Source organism: Lissotriton helveticus, chromosome 3_1, assembly GCF_964261635.1.
Source record: "Lissotriton helveticus chromosome 3_1, aLisHel1.1, whole genome shotgun sequence".
Classification (NCBI taxonomy): Eukaryota; Metazoa; Chordata; class Amphibia; order Caudata; family Salamandridae; genus Lissotriton; species Lissotriton helveticus.
This window is the reverse complement of record NC_136061.1, coordinates 453620533-453640075: the sequence shown is the minus strand read 5'-3', so window position 1 is coordinate 453640075 and position 19543 is coordinate 453620533.

The following is a 19543-nucleotide window of genomic DNA, read 5'->3' as shown; positions in this document are numbered from 1 at the left end:
TCAAAGCGCCCAGAACTAGACGGGCACCATTTCGAAGGTCAGGATTAGCTCAAGCTGGGTCCAGGTGTGGGTTAAAAATGGAAGAAGCCTTTTGTGTCCCTGTTGCTCTGAACAGAAGGCTAGCAAGGTAGCCTTTGTGAGTCACTCTAGAGGTCATGGGTCCGTTGAAGATCTAGTCCTTTTCTCCGGGCAACATGTAGCACAGCAGCAGGAGAAATAGGACAGCAATCCAGCAGGTCAGCAGTTAAAAGCTCCTTGCGCCACTTTTGCTTCACATTTCCCATGTTAAAAGTGATGCAAAAGTGTCACAAGGGGCTTGTAAATCTGCCCCTTAGTGTCTGACATCCTACTTTTACACCCTGGTGCCCTGGTTCTGGCAGGGCTGAAAAGCTTCTAGACAGTGGCTTTGAAGTGCATGGAAGATTCTGCCTCCCCTACCCTTGCTCCAAGCTGACTGAAGTGACAATACATGGTCGTTAGGGAGTAAGTGGCGCTGCGCTCATATCTACCCCAATCCTACCGGCAGATAGCCCATTTGGCTACAACTAAATCCTCTATTTCTCTATTGTGTGGCTGTCTGGGAGGAATTCACAAAGTCTGTCAGTTGCTTCCAGTCATGTGACCCAGGCCAGGTTATAGGCACAAAAGGGTAAAGGGAAGAAAAATGCCAACTTTCTAAAAGTGTCATTTTTATAAAGGTGAGCAAAAACCCATTTTTACCATTAAATAGGGCTCCTCACTACAATTCCAAAGACACCATACATGATATATCGACCAGTTCCCAAATGGAAATTACAGCTAATTAAATGTTATAACGAATCCCCAGTGTTATCCTATGGGAGAGGTAGGCCTCACAGTAGTGAAAAACATATTTAGGAGTATTTCACTACCAAGACATGTAAAATAAAATAGTACATGCCCAAACCTTTAATTCCACTTCACTCTGCCCTATTGGCTGCATGTTGCCTAACTCAGGGGTGACTTAAATATATTAAAAGGGGAGTTTAAGGCTTGGCAAAGGGGTTTAAATGCCAAGTCAACATGGCGTTTTAAAACTACATTCAGGCTGCAGTGGCAGACCTGGAACATATTTTGAAGTGCTATTTAACTGGGTGGAACACTTTCTCCTTCCTACTCCACTTTTTGCTGAATTCATTTTTTTCGCCTTAGGATTCTGTTCACTTCACCTCTGTAACCAGTGCTAAAGTGCTTGTGCTCTCTCCCTAAAACATGGTAGAATTGGCTTATACTCAATTGGCATATTTAATTTACTTTTATTAAAGTAGACCACATGTGCCCAAGGCCTGTAAACTAAATACCACTCGTGAGCCTGCCACACTGATTGTGACACCTAATTAAGTAGCCCTTTAAATATGTTTCAGGCCAGTCATTGCGTAGCCTGTGTGTGCAGTTTTAACTGTCCTGTCGACCTTGCAAGATAAACCACTCGCAGGCCCAAACCTTCCTTTTTATTACATATGAGCCAGTCTCAGGGACATAACAGGCTCCCCACAGCTCCTGGAAACGTCTTCAAGAAGCTCCTGGACCCTGGGTGTGGTTCACGGACTCTTTAAATCAAGCGTTTGAGGTCTTCGTGACTACAAAAAGGTCAGTTTGCACCAGAACCATATCGCTCACACAAACAATCAGCACGAGCCACCACAAGGTCACCTCCTCGCACAGCAAGCATCGTCCACTCGTGTGGGCTGCCACCACAAGGCCCCAGTTGACCCATCCATGATGCCCGGCATGCTCCTCACGCCACGCCGATCACCACCAGCAATGCTCTCCTTGCTTCTGTCGCTTTTCTGCTCTGCGAATAGGACTCTTGGCACAAAACTTGAGAATATAAACCTTTAGCAGGACTAATCTGGGACTGTATCCAGCCCGTGCCCCATCGCGGTTGGCTTGAACTTTTGGATTTGACCCAATCTAGCAAGACCAGATATCCCGACTGGCGCTTTATGCTTTTAGGCACTATATTGCAGATTATTTTCTAAAAAATCAAAACTCTGCTTTTACTGCTTCAACTTCTTTTGTTTTTTTGTTCTTGCTTCGTTCATCAAAATAAGCTCTATTTTTCCAGCATGGTGTGGGGTCTTTTTGAGTAGTGTTCTCACTGTTTTACTGTTTGAAGTGTTGTACAAATACTTTAATTGGATTTTGTACGCGCACAACCAGTATATTTTATGGTCATTCAAGAAATGTTCAATGTTTTGATGTGCTCCTGGGGTAACATACTCCTGTCCAGTAAGCTATATCATACTTATGTAACTGTGTGTCCTGCAATAAGATGAGTCCCCCTGGGCACTAATTATCCCTGTCACGGGTTAGTTCATGAATTTAAACTTTTTAATATCCATTATGGTAAGACGAAGTAAAAATTCCAAGCACTTTGTAATCATTTCAGAATATTTTAATCCGTAACACACAATTAATCTTGGTATTACAATAATTATGCAACTGTCCCTTCAGTGTTCCATTGCATTTCGGGTGGTGTACCCTTTGCCGGGGAACAAGGCTGTAATTTAATCAAAAAATAAATACTATGAGGAGACTTCTCTAAATGAAAATCTACAATGTTCTTTACATTGCTTCATGTGCAGTTCATGCTACCTTGGACTGGAAATGGTGCTCTTATGAGATGTGGTTGTCGAGTAGTTAACAATGGGGTATTGGGGAAATCATGCTCTATTAAAAGGTTAAAGTAGTGTTATATATTGGTGCCGGGGTGTCAATGGAGATATGCAGTTGTAATGGGAACAAGATTGCTGATAACGCTGTAAGTGTAGTGGCGGTGCGTGACAGCCAGTCCTTCTGAAGGTGTATGTGCTGTTGTGTCTGTAAAAAAACTATGTTATTGGGAGGTGAGCTGTGAATATAAACGAATGCAACACGATGCATTATCAATATTGCAGTCAATTGCAACAATATAGTGCCAGTGCCTAACGGCGGATGATATCATGCTGTATCAATCTGTGGTTAATTAATAGCTGTAAAACTAAGTTAACACCCTGTGATGTGTTAATCTAATTCCTAAACGCACTCGCGTATGATTCACAAGGTTTATTTGTCGAGTGTCTGGGTAATAGCATGCGTGGACGAAGTTATGGCCAAAATATGCGAAAGCTCACTTACGAGTATTAGTCACTCTGTGCAATTCTAACCAGTCCAGTGCTGGAAGACGCTGACTGTGTATGTTAGTTAAATCACTGGGTAAAGGTGATTGACATGAAAATAGGACTGCTCCCGTACGAGAAAGTTGGCAGCGTAATATAAGGGGGTTTAAGCCCGCAGTGTTACATAAAACGGGTGAAATACTTTAATAACCTAACTAATATACTAAATGATTAGAGAAAAAAACGGAGAATATACAAAGAATGAAAAGATCCTGTATCAAGAGGAGTAATAATTGAGCGTGCAAAGTGTAAACTGCGGATACGCAGTAAAAGTTCTTCTGGCTTTTGAGAAACGAAAGAGCAACCAGCCAATGATAAAATACATGTTACATCCGCTCAAAAGGTCAAAAGATATAACCTAACTGGGATGATAAATGTTAAGAGGAAATCAGTGAATAAACAGTGAATGAAAGGGCACTGTATCAAATGGGGTAATAATTGAGCATGCTCAGGATGAGCTGGGGATAAGGGATAAGAGTTATTCAGGCTTTTGAGAACCAAAAGAGCAATCAGTAAAAGATAACATAGAAATTCCATCTGTTCATTCATTCCAAATGGTTTCGATGTTTCCAACTGTTTGATCCAGGTGTTTTCTCTTTGTAATAAATATTTCTTGTTGTCGCGACCCTCCATCTTCGTGATGACTTCTAGGATTATGAATGTCAGTTGACTGATATTGTGGTGATGTTCAAGGAACTGTGCATCCTCATTTATTACCCCATTTGATACAGTGCCCTTTCATTCACTGTTTATGCACCGATTTCCTCCTAACATTTATCATCCCAGTTAGGTTATATCTTTTGACCTTTTTGAAGGGATGGAACATGTGTTTTATCTTTGGCTGATTGCTCTTTCATTTCTCAAAAACCTGAAGAACTTTTACTGCTTATCCGCATGCTCAATTATCACTCCACTTGATACAGTACCTTTTTTTTCACTGCCTATCCACCGTTTTTTCCTCTTAACATTTAGGATCTTAGGGCCAGATGTAGGTAATCCAGATTTACAGATTCTAAAATACAACATTTTACCGATTCGGTATTTCAGAATCGGTAAATGGGATGTAGGTATTTATTCGGTAAATTCTACTGAATCAGTAAGATTCGGTACATACCGAATCCGTATTTACCGATTCGTTAATTCCTATTCATTCCTATGGGCCTGGAGGACAATAGGAATGAATAGGAATTACCGAATCGGTAAAAACCGATTCGGTAAAAGGGGGAACACATTCAAGGGTGGCAGGGTGTCACTTTGACACCCTGTTGCACCTCTGAATCGTACATGTGTGCACATGTGGCACACATACATATACATACCCTAAGAGCATGTATTTGTGCCACATAGCACAGTTAAAAAAGCACAACATTGCTTTTTTTAAGGTTTGTAGTTGGTGGTAAACAACAAATCCTTAAATGTGGAATGCACTCACTTGAGTGCTCCCTACATTCAGGATTCGGTAAATTACTGATTCGGTATCTTAAGGATTCGGTAATTTACCGATTCCTTAAATTACCGATTCGGTAAATTATCGAATCCTTCAATTTGGCCTCCTACATCTCACAAGCCTAATACTGGTCGGTAACGGCCGAAATTCAGTAATTTCGGCCGTTACCGACCGGTATTAGGCTACCTACATCTGGACCTTAGTTAGGTGTGAGAAGTTGGCCTGGCATATTCTGTCCACTAGCGCTCCTAGTGGTAGCTATGGAGTGCAGCCTTCAGGATAAGTCTTGAAGGAATGTAAAGCAGCTTGTTTTTACCAGTCTATAATTTTGTGAATGACCAAATGAAAGGAGAACCACACCAGGTGTACATATATAAAATATATGTATTTATTCTTAAACACACCCTACTAGTCTCTTTATGAGGCTAGAATTCTCAAGCGGGGCGGGGGCTCTAGGGTCGGGCATGGCGCTTCGGTGTTGATGATGGCACCACACCATCATGAGTCACGGGCGGCGTGTGCTCATGGCATGGTGGTGCCGTCATGATCCCGCCCGCTCATTAATTCACCCGCACAGGAGTGGAATTAGTGCCGCGCGGGTGGAGCGGCAGGGGCATGATGGCACCACGCTGTCATGAGCACACGCTGCCCGAAAACTCATGACGGCGTGGTGCCGTCATGAGCACCCAACGGGTTAATATATCACAGTAAATCAGCACAATATACGTTAGGCCCTAGGGGCGAACCAAACCATATATTAAGAAAGTGGTGTAAGAACCACAACTTGACTAAACACAAGGCCTAGAGCCCGTAGAATCACTGGGACGACAAGGAACAACCCAAGGTAGTGACACAAGGGACCTACGGGGGAAGCATGCAGTGTGAGAACACAGCCGCAAATCACCGTTAGCTTCTATGGGGAAAGTCGTGGTTGGAAATTCAAAGATTAAAGACACTTAGGAGAGGACTTTGAGGAAATCCCTTTAGACTTAAGGGGTTCTAGGGTCAAAACCCACTGGAGCACCGGAGTACCCGTGTTACCTCACCCAGGGAAACCAGGTGCATAGGTGTATTTTGGTGTTGGAAATCGTCGCTGATTTCAATGGCGATCTGCTGGAAAGTGCTGCTGCCGTCGAAGTGGAAAGTGCCCGGGGTGATCCAAGCCAGGATCAAAGATGAGAAGAACCTGAAAGTAGAGGGGACAGAGTCTGGGTCACTAGCCAGTGACCAGGAGCACGAAAGATGAATGCCCACCGATGTCAGGTGTTTCAGGTATGAAGATGTAAAGCTTGACTCTGCAGCCACGAGGACCAGGAGGTGTTGACGATGTCCAAAAGCTGGATTCAAGCTGTCCCACAAAGGATGTCGAGTGCTGCCGAATTGGTGCCTGGATTGGACCCAACAAGCCTTGGCTACAGCAACCCACGCAGGAAGAGAAAATAGGCTTCGGTAGGGACCAGCAAGGTTCGGAGGACTTACCAAGTGGTGGAGAGTCAGGGCACGTCTGGAGCAACCAGAAAAACCCAATGAAAGTCAAAGTTGCCTTCTCAGGGACCCACCAGACTAGGGATCGCAAAGGTACATCGAGCGAAAACACAAAGGGCTGTCTCACGGAACACTTGTGGAGTGTAGGCCAGCAATCTTTGTGGAAAAGGTGCTCGGGTCTGGGCTACAAGTAACCTAATGCACAACCTCAAGGGACATTGAGAAGCTGATGCACTTGCAAATGTGCATGGTGTCCAGGGGTTCTGGTTTCACAGTACTCAGGAGGGCTGGGGGTCTCAACTTTGCTGGGGACTCAGGTCGGCTTTGGAGAAGTCTAGAAATCCACTTCCTGGGCTGCAATTACTTAGGAGTCCAGCGGGAGCTTCGAAGATGCATACCGGGCAGTTTCGTCTTTGGTGCCTGCCAAGCAAGGGAGTAACTCCTTTACTCCAAGGGAGATTCTCCAGTCATCTAGTCGTGTAGATCATCGAAGTTCCAGGATTTCTGGAGAAGAGTTTCGTCCAGGTGTAATCTAAAGTCCTGTAGTCAGGGATTCCTTTATTATACCCAAGGAAGGGGTTTGACTAACTCTGTGGACCCACCTATGGAAGGGTTAGGAAAGAGGGGGGGATACACCCATTTCCTTTGTCCAGTTTTCGTGCCAGAGCTGGTAGCCCCAGCAACTGGTTTGAATTGGGCTATGCACAGGGACACCAAATGTGCCCCCAGTGCAGACTTCAAAGCACTCTTGGAGTGCTCCCACCCAGCCCCAATACACTAAGGCCTGTCTGGGAGGTGGTTACACCTCCCTGTGACAGGAAACCTATTGTCCAGGCCTCCCCTGCTGGAGTTTCGTCCAGTAGCAGGAGGTCAGACTCGTGTCTGTGGCTACAGCATCCATTTTGTGATGCCAGGGCTCTTTTAAACTGGTACCGGGTATACCGGTGTGTACATGTCTCTCCTTCTAGAAGGGTGGAATCATACCCCCGCCGCCAGGACTGGAGGGGGGGTATGATTCCAAAGTGTTTGACACCAAATACGACATGTTTCCGTGCAGCCATTCCACAGTTAGCATATACCGTGAGGTTGTAATGCCCTTAAGAGTATATGATCTGGCTGCATCACAGAACAGCCCCAGAGAATAGATTCCAAAGGCTGCAGAGGGGCCCTGCTCATGCATGGGCACCCTTTCACACAAAACCCAGCAGCCTGCCTTCAGGATTGATAAGGCCTGTCATAGGGTTTATATGTGTAGTGATTTAGGGTATATATAGGTAACATATATCTATGTAAGGGGTGCATGCACTACCTTACCCAGGCTGCAGTAGCAGTCCTATTGTTCCATCTTGTAAAGCTTCCCAGGAGTGGCATAACACCTGCTGCAGCTAGGCTTCTGGGGTACCTATGCCCTTGGTACCTAAGGTACCATATACTAGGGACTCATAAGGGTACCCCAGTAACCAAACTGGAGTGTATCTAAAGTACATGGAATCAATTTAGAGAGGAAGCAGCTAGGCTGGGGTCCTGAATAGTAGGACCCTAGCCAGACTAAAAACGAAAAACAGTGAAACATCAGCAAAAAGTGATGGTAACCATAAGAAGTAGATCCTACTCTCCTACTTAGGTTATCTCTCATTGACTTTTTTATGAAGTACTTTTACCCGTTTTAAGTAACACTGCAGGCTTAAACCCCCTTTATAATATGGCTGCCAACTTTCTTGTACGGGAGCAGTCCTAGTTTCATGTCAATCCCCTTTACACAGTGATTTAATTAACACACACAGCTGGCGTCTTCCAGGACTGGACCCGTTAGAATTGCACAGTGTGACTAATACTCGTCAGTGAGCTTCCGCATGTTTTGGCCACAACTTGGTCCGTGCATGCTATTACCCAGACACTCCGCAAGTAAACCTTGTGAATCATACGTGAGTGCGTTTAAGAATTAGATTAACGCATCACGGGGGTGTTAACTTAGTATTACAGCTAATAACTAACCACAGATTGATAAAGCATGATATTATCTGCCGTTAAGCACTGTCACTTTATTCTTGTAATCCCCTGTAATATTGATAGTGCATTGTGTTGCATTTGTTTATATTCACAGCTCACCTCCCAATATTATAGTTTTTTTGCAGACACAACAGCACATACACCTCTAGCATGAATGACCGTCACGCACCGGCTCTACACTTACAGCATCATCGGCAATCTTGTCCCCAACACAACTGCATATCACCGTTAACACCCCAGCACCAATATATAACACCACTTTAACCTTTTAACAGAGCATGATTTCACCAATACCCCAGTGTTAACTACTCGACAACCACATCTAATAAGAGCAATATCTAGTGTCTAAGTTAGCATAAACTGCACATGAAGCAATGTACAGATCATTGCAGATTTTCATTTAGAGAAGTTTCCTCATAGTATTTAACTTTTCTATTAAATTACAGCCTTGTTCCCCGGCAAAGGGTACACCACTCGAAATGCATTAGAACACTGAAGGGACAGTCGCATAATTATTGTAATACTAAGATAAATTACAAAGTACCTGGAATGATTACTTCTTACCACAATGGATATTAAAAAGTTTAAATTCATGAACTAACCCGTGACAGGGCTCATTAGTGCCCAGGGGGATGCATCCTATTGCAGGACATGCAGTTACATAAGCACAACTACTTTACACATTTCCACTAAGTTTAGCTTGACTGCTCTGTGCCAACTACCAGGGGGATGAGCATATGTTCATTTAGGGTTTGCGTGTGCGTTACCCCGACTAGGATTGTGGTTGCTGCTTGACCACGGCTTACACCCCAGTCAACCAGTAACCCAATTTCTGAGAATGGTGATCAGCAGCGAGGATAGGACTTGTGTTTGTGAGGGCCGTACAGTGATTTGGTGTACATTACCATCCCATATAATATGATAATAATAATAAGCAAGCTTATAAAGCACATGGCTACACTCACCAGTGTGTCCCCGCGCTGGGGCCTAGACTCGTCAAAAGAGCAATAATGTGAAACAGGTCAGAGGAAAACTATAGGCGGAAGAGCAATGTTTTTAGTTTTTTTCAAAAGAGTGATTCCGATGGTTCCGTACGAAGACAAAGAGGGAGGGCATTCCAATGCTTAGCGGCCAGGTGGCAGAAAGAGCGACCACCCATTCTGGCTCTTATTATTACTGGAATCTTGACCCGACAGGTCCCAGAAGATCTCAGGTGTCAGCACTCGGGTGTAGGGGGTGAGTAGATTGTGTAGGTAGCCAGGTGCTTTCCCCTGCAGGATACGGGGACTGATACACAAGGCCCAGGTTCCCTATAACAGAGTGAGGGGGAAGATGAGGACACAGACAGGTCCCAGAGTAAAGGGGGAGGAAAGGGTTCCCATACCCCTTCTGAGAAACAGGGAGGAGGTTCTGGTGGGCCTCTAAGACCAATTTGATTTTAAATTCTCTGTGATTAGCCTTTTTACTTTTTAAAAATTCTGTTTCAACTTGGCTGTTGTGTCAGTGATTTCACCTGCAAAGATGCAGTTCGAGCTGACCAACCTGGTGAGCTACACCATGGCCCAGCTCAAGGAGTTTTGTCATTAGAGGGGGCTGCCCGACACAAAAGGTGCACTAAGAAAGTAGAGCTCCAGAAAGCTTTAAGGGTATGGGCAGAGGCCCATCAATTCCAAACCACAACAGATGACCAGGAGGGTGTGGAGGGGTCAGAGCAGGACCCACAGGAGCATCTTGGCTTGCATCTGTTGAGGGGCAGGGTAGCATTCTCCCAGGATTGGAGACCTCTTCATGTGCAGGAAGCAGTGTGTCCTCCCACAACTTATCCCCAGCGGATATGTTGGAGAGGAAAACAAAGAGGTAGTACAATCTGGAAATGGAGAAAAAGAGGATGCCCATGGAGGTAGAGCAAAGGAAACTGGCCATGGATGGAGAATCGCTCTGGTGCATTTGGCTCATGAGAGGAGCCTTAAGGAGCTATATTTCAAGGCCAGACAGGCAGAGTCCAGAAGTGATTATTACAGCACTTCTTCAGTGCCTTCTTGAGAGAAGAGGGTGTACCTTCCAAAAGGTCTGGTGCCTGACTTGGGAGATGAAATTGATATGTGGTTTGAGGTTTATGAGATTGCCTTACAGATGCACAAGATCCCTGAGGTGGGTTGGGGTCTTGTCTGTGGCAGCATATCTCTAGTAAGGACAGGGACACCCTACTGGCCCTGGATAAGGAGGATATAATGGGGTATCCCTCCATAAAAGAGTCCCTTATCAGGAAATATAGTTTGACCCTAGAAAAGTGGAGGCAAAATTTGAGGGACAGCCAAAAACCAGCCCAGCAGACCTAGGTAGATTTTATTGATTCCTTTTTCAAGGCATGAGATGGCTGGGTGAAGGACAGTAAAAAAAAAAAGGATCATCAGGGGATATAACATTTGATTGCAAGGGAGCACATGTCTGGTCTTGTTTTCAAGGTCTGGGCCAACACCTGATTAATAGCGAGCTCACTGACCCCAGGTTCCCTATAACAGAGTGAGGGGGAGGATGAGGAAGACACAGACAGGTCCCAGAGTAAAGGGGAAGGAAAGGGTTCCCATACCCCTTCTGAGAAACAGGGAGGAAGTTCTGGTCAGCGATATCCTAGGGCTCCCCATTTCTAGCCCAGCTGTTTTGATCCAGCTAGGACACAAGAAGAGGGACGTTGTGTGTCCTGAGACACCCCCCCACAGGTAACCATTGTGCCATAGGGGTAAGTAGTCACCAGCGGCAGGTAATAGACCATGCCATGGTCTCTCTTAGGTGGGGGATGGACCCAAAATTAAATCTGGGGAACCATGGGGGTGGGAGTCATCACTTCCAGCAGGAGAAATTGAATGGGATCCAAGTCACTGCTGCGAGGGACACTGGAGCTAGCCAGACCATGGCAGTGGAAAAGCTAGTTTTTCCAGAGCACCGGCCAGGTTTGTAGGGTAATTCAGGCCCATGGGCAGGGCTTCTTCCGCACTATGGCCCTGCCATCCCTGGAGTGGGGTGAAGAGGTGACCTAGAAGTGGGTCATATCTAGTGCCTAGATGCCCACACATTGCGTTCTGGGTAGCAAGTTGCCCCTGGTGTCAGAGGAACTGTGAGAGGCGGCCATCCACGGTGCCCTAGCAGTTCAGTTTTCTAGAAATATCACTCCCAAATGAAGGGTATAGGAGCCCAGGTGGAGGGGCAGGGTAGGAGAGACTTCTCCCCTGTATTCTGTTCATCCTCAGAGTACAGACCATAGGCTGGTTGACCAGTCTCAGGATACCACCCCTAAACTGTTGGAAGGTAGAGTGGAGAAAGGTTACATGACACCTGAGGCTACTGTCCCCCATTCTGAGAAAACTCAGAGGTCAGAGAACCCTAGATGGATGAGGCCTGGCACTGGGCACTGACTGCTGTCAGTGGCCTCTTGTGGTTGCTCTACTTGTGGACAGAGTTTTCCTTGTGTTGGGGACAGAGGTCAGACGCAACGGGTGGAATGGACCACATCTCTTTGTTAGCTATGGTGGAAATCTCTGTCTACCGGGATGCATCTGTGAGCAAGTTACAGTTAGGTGCTGCACAGATGGGGCCCACAGATGAGGAGAAAGGTTCCTCATGGGTCAGTTCAGTGGCTCAGGAAAGTATAGAACAGATCAGAGAGATGTAGAACATACAAGTGCCACTGAGGTGGAGGGTTGTTGCCCATGTTCTATTGCCTGAGAAGGGAAGCCCATCAAGTTATTGATTAGCATACCCTGGCTTTAGGCTGAAGTGGGGTATTTTTGGAAATGGCCCTTTCACCCCAAACTTTGTGCCTTCCTCCTCCACTTTTTGCTGAATTCCTTTTCTTTGGACTTAGGATTCAGTGCACTTTATCACGGTTAACCAGTGCTAAAGATCTTGTGTTCTCTCCTTAAAACATGATAGCATTGGCTCATACCCAATTGACATATTTAATTTACTTATAAATCCCTAGTCACACAGTAAGATTTTCTTACCGAAGACCACTACTTCTTTTTCATCATTGCTGAGCTTGAGACAGTTGGTCTTCACCCATTTGGTCATGCAGACAGTGAACTTCATTCATGTGTGAGAGGTCTTGTCCGAAAGGAGAGTATGAGTTGCATGTCCCTGGAGTAAGAGAGGATATTGATATTGTGTGCTCAGATTACGTTGGCCTTGAGGGCTAGGCTGAGGGGTAGGCTGAGTGTGAACCTTGAGGCACTCCACTATTACTGCATCATAATATAGTGATGTATTATCCTTTCAGGATGTGAAACATCATCTCTTTCTTAAATTGGAGCATAGTTCTGGCAGCCTTAAAGGATTTAGGGATGTGGTTCAAGGTCCTAGGTGAATAGATGGAAAAGACCTACCACTTTGTTTCTTCTTTTCTATTCTGACAGGGTCTTGGCTATAGGTGGGCAGAGAACCACCAAAGATGGAGAGCTTGTCTGTAAGTAAGCGGAGGTACTGTTCATGATGACTTTATAAATGGTTCAGCTGAATTTGAAGAAGGATTTCCAAAGAAAAATTGGCAAGCCAGTAACCCGGAGACCAGTCTCGAACAATTATTAGAGGAACAAAGGTCCCTAAGGGGGAAGTTTTAGCCTTAGCTTCCTTGGCAGAAATAGGACAAACTATCAATATATTTGCTTAACCTGGGACTCAAACACAATTTATTCAGTACATTTCTGATATTCAATTTTTAATAGATAAATTGAAAATGTAAGGTGTTGGCAGAAATAGGACAAACTATCAATATATTTGCTTAACCTGGGACTCAAACACAATTTATTCAGTACATTTCTGATATTCAATTTTTAATAGATAAATTGAAAATGTAAGGTGCTCCAAATAGTAATGTGGTGCAGTGTATGTGAAAAGGAGGTAATAATGCAAGTGCTATACAGAATGCAAATATATACAAATGACTGATCACGATAATGGTTGTTTGTACATCACTCAGTGTAGGAGCATTGGTATCTTAAATCTAATAAAAATACAGTCCACTGTAACAGTTGACAATGTTTCGACCAATAACAGAGATTATTTACACAGGACTCATAATCTTGAATGAGGACTTTGTCAGAAGAACCTAAAAGTGAAAGAATCAAGGGGCATATTATCAAGGGGGTTTATCTCCGCTTTTTTGGCTTTAAAAGCCAAGAAAGCGGAGATAAAATGATCTCCCTATTACCTAGCTGTCGCTAACACCAGTTAGCGACAGCTAGTAGGAGATAGCGACCATCTTGGCCCCCACTTTGCATGTCAGTGATATTTATCACTAAGGACATGCAAAGTGGGTGTGCCAAGATGTTAGCGACTGGAAACAGTCGCTAACATCGCTATCTTCTATTACCAACTTTTGGAGATATTCGCGCTAAGCGCGAATATCTCCAAAAGCTAACACCTGCCCTGAGCAGTTCTTAGCCATGTTATCCAATGGGAGGTGGATAACATGGCTAAGAGCATTAGCTCGGTAATGCATGAATATCGCTGACTTTTCAGCGATATTCATGCATTGCGGCAGTTTTTTATCGCATTTGCAATAAACCTTGGTAATACCAAGGTTTATGTGCGATAAAAATCGCCGCAGCTCAGCGGTAAAATTTTGTCTCTAAGCAAGCAATAGCGATAATTATCGCTATTGCTTTGTAATATGCCCCCAAGTTCCAGTAAATCTTATCGACATTGAAATCTGAGAGTAATTATGTAAGTAGCACTTACTTTTTAAACATACCAATGAGTTGTGACAGGACTAGCACAAGTGGTTAATGTGGCATTGTGAGATGTCCGTCTGAAAGATCATCATGCTGTTTAACATAGCTTAACAAAACTCACCGTAATCAAGTTGGTGTGTAACACTGATGATAGATCAGTGTGTGTAGGCCTTCAAAACAACAGCTAGCTTGTTCTTGCAAATAGATGGCTGTCTGTCCAACGTGGATGCAGGATGTAAATCTAAAGAAACCAGTATGGTTAACACATGTGAAAACCTAGCATGTGAGCCAAGGTACCAAAAAGGTGAGGGGGATACACTCACCGAACTGCGAACATTTGCTATTTGCAACAGCTGTATTTTCATCAGTATTGGTTAACAAACAGAGATGTACAGATTAAGGGCCTCATTTATGAAAAGTATTGCATCGCTGCGGTAAAACAGCGATGCAACACTTTTCACTGCACCTTCCTTGCGACACCATGGATGCGCTATATTTACTGTATGGCGTTCCATGTCGCAAGGATTGACAGATGTGTCAGGAATCCTGACATATCTATCGGCGCAAACCTGACACATTGCTGGAGGTGTGTTATAATTATCACACAACTCTAGCAATGCATGGGGAGGCCTATACCTATTGCACTGCGTCACCCTTATACCTGCAATGAGGCAGGTGTAAAGTTTTGACGCAGTGGCATTCTACAAATGGCGCAGTGAAACGTGATAGATTTCACTGCTCCACTTTTACAAGGCTTTCTTGCGGGGGAAGGCCCACCCTGCATACATTATACCTGAAGCAGGTATAATGTGGTGCAGGGGTTTACAAAGTGATGCATCTACCTAGATGCAACATTTTGTAAATATGGTGCAAGTGGCGCATTATTTACGCCGCTGCTGCGTCAAGAAAAGTGACGCAACGGCGGTATAAAAGTGTTGCAAGGGGCTCATAAATAGGCCCCTCAATCAGGGTGCAACTGTTTGTGAAAGAAAGAAGACCTTTTATCTATTCACCCAACATGAAGTCGTTATCATACTGAAAGGCTATTTATTCATTTTATTGCCCTCGTGTCAAAAAACAACGAACTCACCAGTGGTGAGATAGTTAATTAATGTGGCCTAAAACCAGCGAGTCACGTATTTTTTTTTTAGACAATTACAGAATCTATTAAAACAATAAGAACATGCATCTTATGTTAACTTCAAACTAAATGCGAGATAGAATTTGAAGGAGTCTGGCACCTTAGAACTCACTGAAGTGCGAGTGTTTGTTATTAGAAATGGGTGGATTGTCATCAGTTTCAGTTAATAAACCGAGTTGAGGGGAATAAATCAAAGTGCAACTGTTTGGGAGAGAAAAAGGGCATCGGTGCATATATATAAGAAAGTGGTGGTGCGTTTGTTAACTCCAAAATGTACAACTTTGCGCTCTTTTACTTTAGAAAAGCAGGGATGTGCCGTATTTACAATAATACAGTGCAGCCCTGTGTTTCTCCATGCACTGGCACTAAATTTAGCTGCCTAGCACCATTGCAGGCACCCTTGCACCATAGTGCATGTTTCCCTGCGTTGAGAGAATGATTGTTTATTTTCATGAAGGTGTCCCTTCCTGTACATAAACAATCCAGAATAGCAATGTGCAACTTCTATGTGTGCTGCATTATGCAGTACGCATAGAAGTTGCTATTTGTCATTTTTTAAATGATTGTTTCTTGTGTAGGAAGGGACACCTTCTTGACATAAACAATAATTCATGGCAAATTGCTGTTTCTATGAGTGCTGCACAATGCAGCAAACATAGAAACAGCAAACACTAGGGGAAATAAAGCATTTCTCCAAGTTAGGGCATGTTAAGTCCAGGATTTCCCTGGTCATAATTTTGGTACTGGCTCCTATTTATGCCACCCTTGTAAATACTAGGGGAAGCATCTGTGAGTCTGTCACATGGCAAAGCAAGCGCCTTTTAACAAGTCAGGGAATCAAATGACGCATTCTGTTGGACCGGCCGGGGTGATTCAGGGCCGTAAGCATGTGGATGCGCTGAGACATCTTAAATAGCGTGTCTCATTTGGAACGCACCTTTGGGAGGAAGATGACGTTGCAGTATCCTTACTCTGTTGGGTGGAGATTCTCTGATTTACTCTAATTGTCTATTTTGAACTTATATTACAGAAATAGGAGGTCCTTGTTAAATGGACTATGCAGATTAAATTAAGTAGGATATTTTGTAATGTGTACAAAGTAAATATGGAAGAAATCCACATTGGAGTTGGAATGGGCCTACTCCCGTTTATGAAGGAAAGTAGAGCTAGACAGGATACGAATCCCAGTACAATTGAGGGTGGTGTGTTGCATTTGATAAGAGTCACTATTTTGCCCATAGCATTGGGAGGTAGACCTCTGTGGAAAGTGTTGCGATAATCCATATCAGTAGAAATGGAAACTATCCACATTATTTTAATTTTAAGGTCTTATCAATCCAAAGCACTAGGCAATAAATCATATTCCAATTGCTGTGAGGAGTAAGCGATTATCACCATACTCAGTGTCGAATTTAGTATTAAGTGGGTCACTCTCATTTGTGCTAATATAAAGATTAAATAGATACAAATGTGGCAATGCATATGGCAGCTGTCATTTTTATTAACACATTGTTAAAATAAACTAGAAAATAATAGCTCTTTCATGTTCTAAACATCACATCTAGCCAAATGTGAAAAGTATTGGGTCAACATAATATTGGATTAGTGAGTCAGACTCATGCATGTAGTTCCAGTCTTCACACATAGTTATTTTAAATGAGACTGAAAATTTTGTCTGAGGGTTCAGCTGACAGCTGCTTGTCTCCAAACCTCTACTGTGTAAAGGCCTTCTGTAATAGAACCAGTTGTATCCATCCATTGTAACTCCTTCTGTGAGCCATTTGAAATTTGCTCGATGTCTTGCCATTGTATGTCCTCACAGGTGTGACGTTGTCGTTGAAAAGACTCCACCAAAGGAGCTCCTGTGGTTCCACACTCAATTCTAATCCTGTGTTGCAAGATTCTGCATTGTTTGACCTATGTATCTGATCACAAGATACCATAATGAGTAGATGACAATCAGAAGATGGGGAAGACCAGCATGGAGAGCAAGGGAGTTCCATCAGGATGGTGGTGATGTGATTATATGTCTTCAAGCCCTTGATGAGACATGCTGCAGTGTGTAGGATACCCTTAAGATGGACTAGTTTGAAGAATGGGGGAACATGATGGAATATCATAGTTATGATATTCATTGACATACCAGTCACAGTCATCTTAAAGTCTTATTTGCCTACTGGTGAAGCAATAGGTTAGTCTAGACCCTCCTTGTTTAATTGTGATAATACAGCCCCATGCCATGCTCTGAAGCACATGTCCGAACTATACATTCCTTGGAGAAGTCAGCGGCCATGAGTACAGGGGCATGCACATGGCCTGCTGAGGGTGTCACACGCTTTCTGGCTGGCCCTTGGCGAGATCACCTTCTTTGGCTGCTTCTTAGACGTCAGCTCAGTTAAGGGTTGAAAAATGATGCCATAGCCCTTAACAAACCTTCCATTGTATCCAGTGAGGCCCAGGAATGCCCTCACTTCAGCCCAGGTTTTGGGGGTGCCCGAGATCAGGATAGTCTCTATCTTGGCCTGGAGGGGCTGCACTGTGCCCCTGCACATCAGGTGTCCAAATACACCAAAGAGCCCTGCTGTATCTGGCATTCGCTAGCCTTGGTAATCAGACCTGCCTGCTGAAGAGCCTGAAGCACCTCCTGAAGCTGGAACAGATGATCTTCCGAGCTGGAACTGGAGTTAGTTATATCATCAAGGTAGGCCACACTGAAAGCCTCCTTCCCATCCAGGACTCAGTTTACCAACCACTGAAAGGTGGCAAGGGTATTCTTCAATCCGAAGGGTATCACCCTAAATTGGAAGTGGCCCTCTGGGGTAGAGAATGCTGACCTTTCTTTAGCCCCCTCAGTTAGGGCGATCTGCCACTACCTAGAACTTAGGTAAAAAATGGTAAGGAATGTGGCAACCCATATTTTGTCTATGTGCTCATCTACTCAAGGGATGAGGTGAGCATCCACCTTGGTGACTTAGTTGAGACCTTTATTGTCCATGCAGATCCTCATTTCTAAAGCAGCGCCCATTAAGGCGGCATTTGGTATCAGCAACACTGAGCTGGACCGAGGACTGTTGGAGTACTCAATAACCCCTAAATCAAGCATTTTGGAGACAGTCATGTGTAAGACCAAGGGTGAGGGAGAACAGAGAGGCAAACTGCCCAAACAACTGTTGACAGTCCCTGTGCTGTTCTGGGGTCAGGGTAGGTGAAAAGTTGACACCTTCCACTGACCCATCCTTCTCCTTGGAAGATAGGTAGTGAGGGAGACATGCATTCTCGTCATCCACCCCATCATCTGTCGCCAGAAGCATGGTGACTTAAGACTTCTAAAAATGGGTTTGATGTGATCGACATGGAGTACCCTTAAGGGGTTTCTGAGGGTCTTGAGGTGCACCAGATAGGTGACCTTCCTCTTTCTCTCCTTCACCTCATAACGCCCTGACCAGTGGGCTTGTAGGGCCCTGGGTTCTACTGGCTCAATCACCCATACTTTCTGTTGAGGTAATTGGACCAAAGTGACCTTCTGATTATGCCAGAATTTTATGACTTCCTGTCTGGCTTTTAAGTTCTCACAAGCCATCTTCTTGAACTTTTGAATTTGTTTTCTTAGAGCCAGCACCTAACTAACTACCTCCTGTGGATTGTCCTTGGAACTTGCTCCCATCACTCCTTTATTAGATTGAGAGGTCTCCTAACTGGGTGCCTACTTTCTATGGTACCTCCCTATAGGCAAAAAGAAGGCATGAAAAGAGGTCATCCCACATTGGCTCAGGTGCTCAGAGTGGGCCATAATCATGCCTATTAGGGTCTTGTGGAATTTGCCAACAAACCCATTTGTCTTAGGGTGAAAGGGAGTGTAGAGTTTATAAGTTATCCCACACTCATCCTTCGATGACTTCATGAAATGTGTTCTCCTGTCAGACACTGCTTCTTTGGGAACCTGTAGTAGTCTTGCCCACCATACGCTCTGTGAGCGTGGGGTCTGTTAGCCCTTGTCCCAGGGACGTCATAGTGACAGTTAGGTCGGACAGTTGCGTGACAGCCATTTTACTTGCATGCTGGACGTTATTGTGGGAACTTAATAAAACTTTTACATGAAAACTACCTTTGCCTCCGAGGTGTTACACCCGTTTTGGCGACGAGGAAACGGAGTTCCCACAAAGAACCCACGACAAAAAGAAATTCGGAACTACGAGATGAAAAAGTGCCGATGGTGAAGAAAAGTAAAGTTTATCTGTGCTGGCTAGAAACACACTGAGGAAAGCTGTATCCTGTCATCGGAGGTTTCCGGTAGGGCGCAGTGGTGTTGGGAGAAGTAGCAGCGAAGAACCAGAGGTGAGGAGATTAAGTTGACGCACTCTGACTGGGAAAATATTGGCGTGTCCCGGCTCCGCCCCCGGCAGTCCTCGCATCGCACCACCCCCCTGCCTGCCTGTAGTGGAAAGAAGTTGACACTTCTTAAAGGGAAAGGAGGCACATTTCTAGTTACAATCGGAAAGAGGATTTTAGAGAGAAAAAACGCCTGAAGTAGAAAAAAAAGGTGTTTTGAGAATCT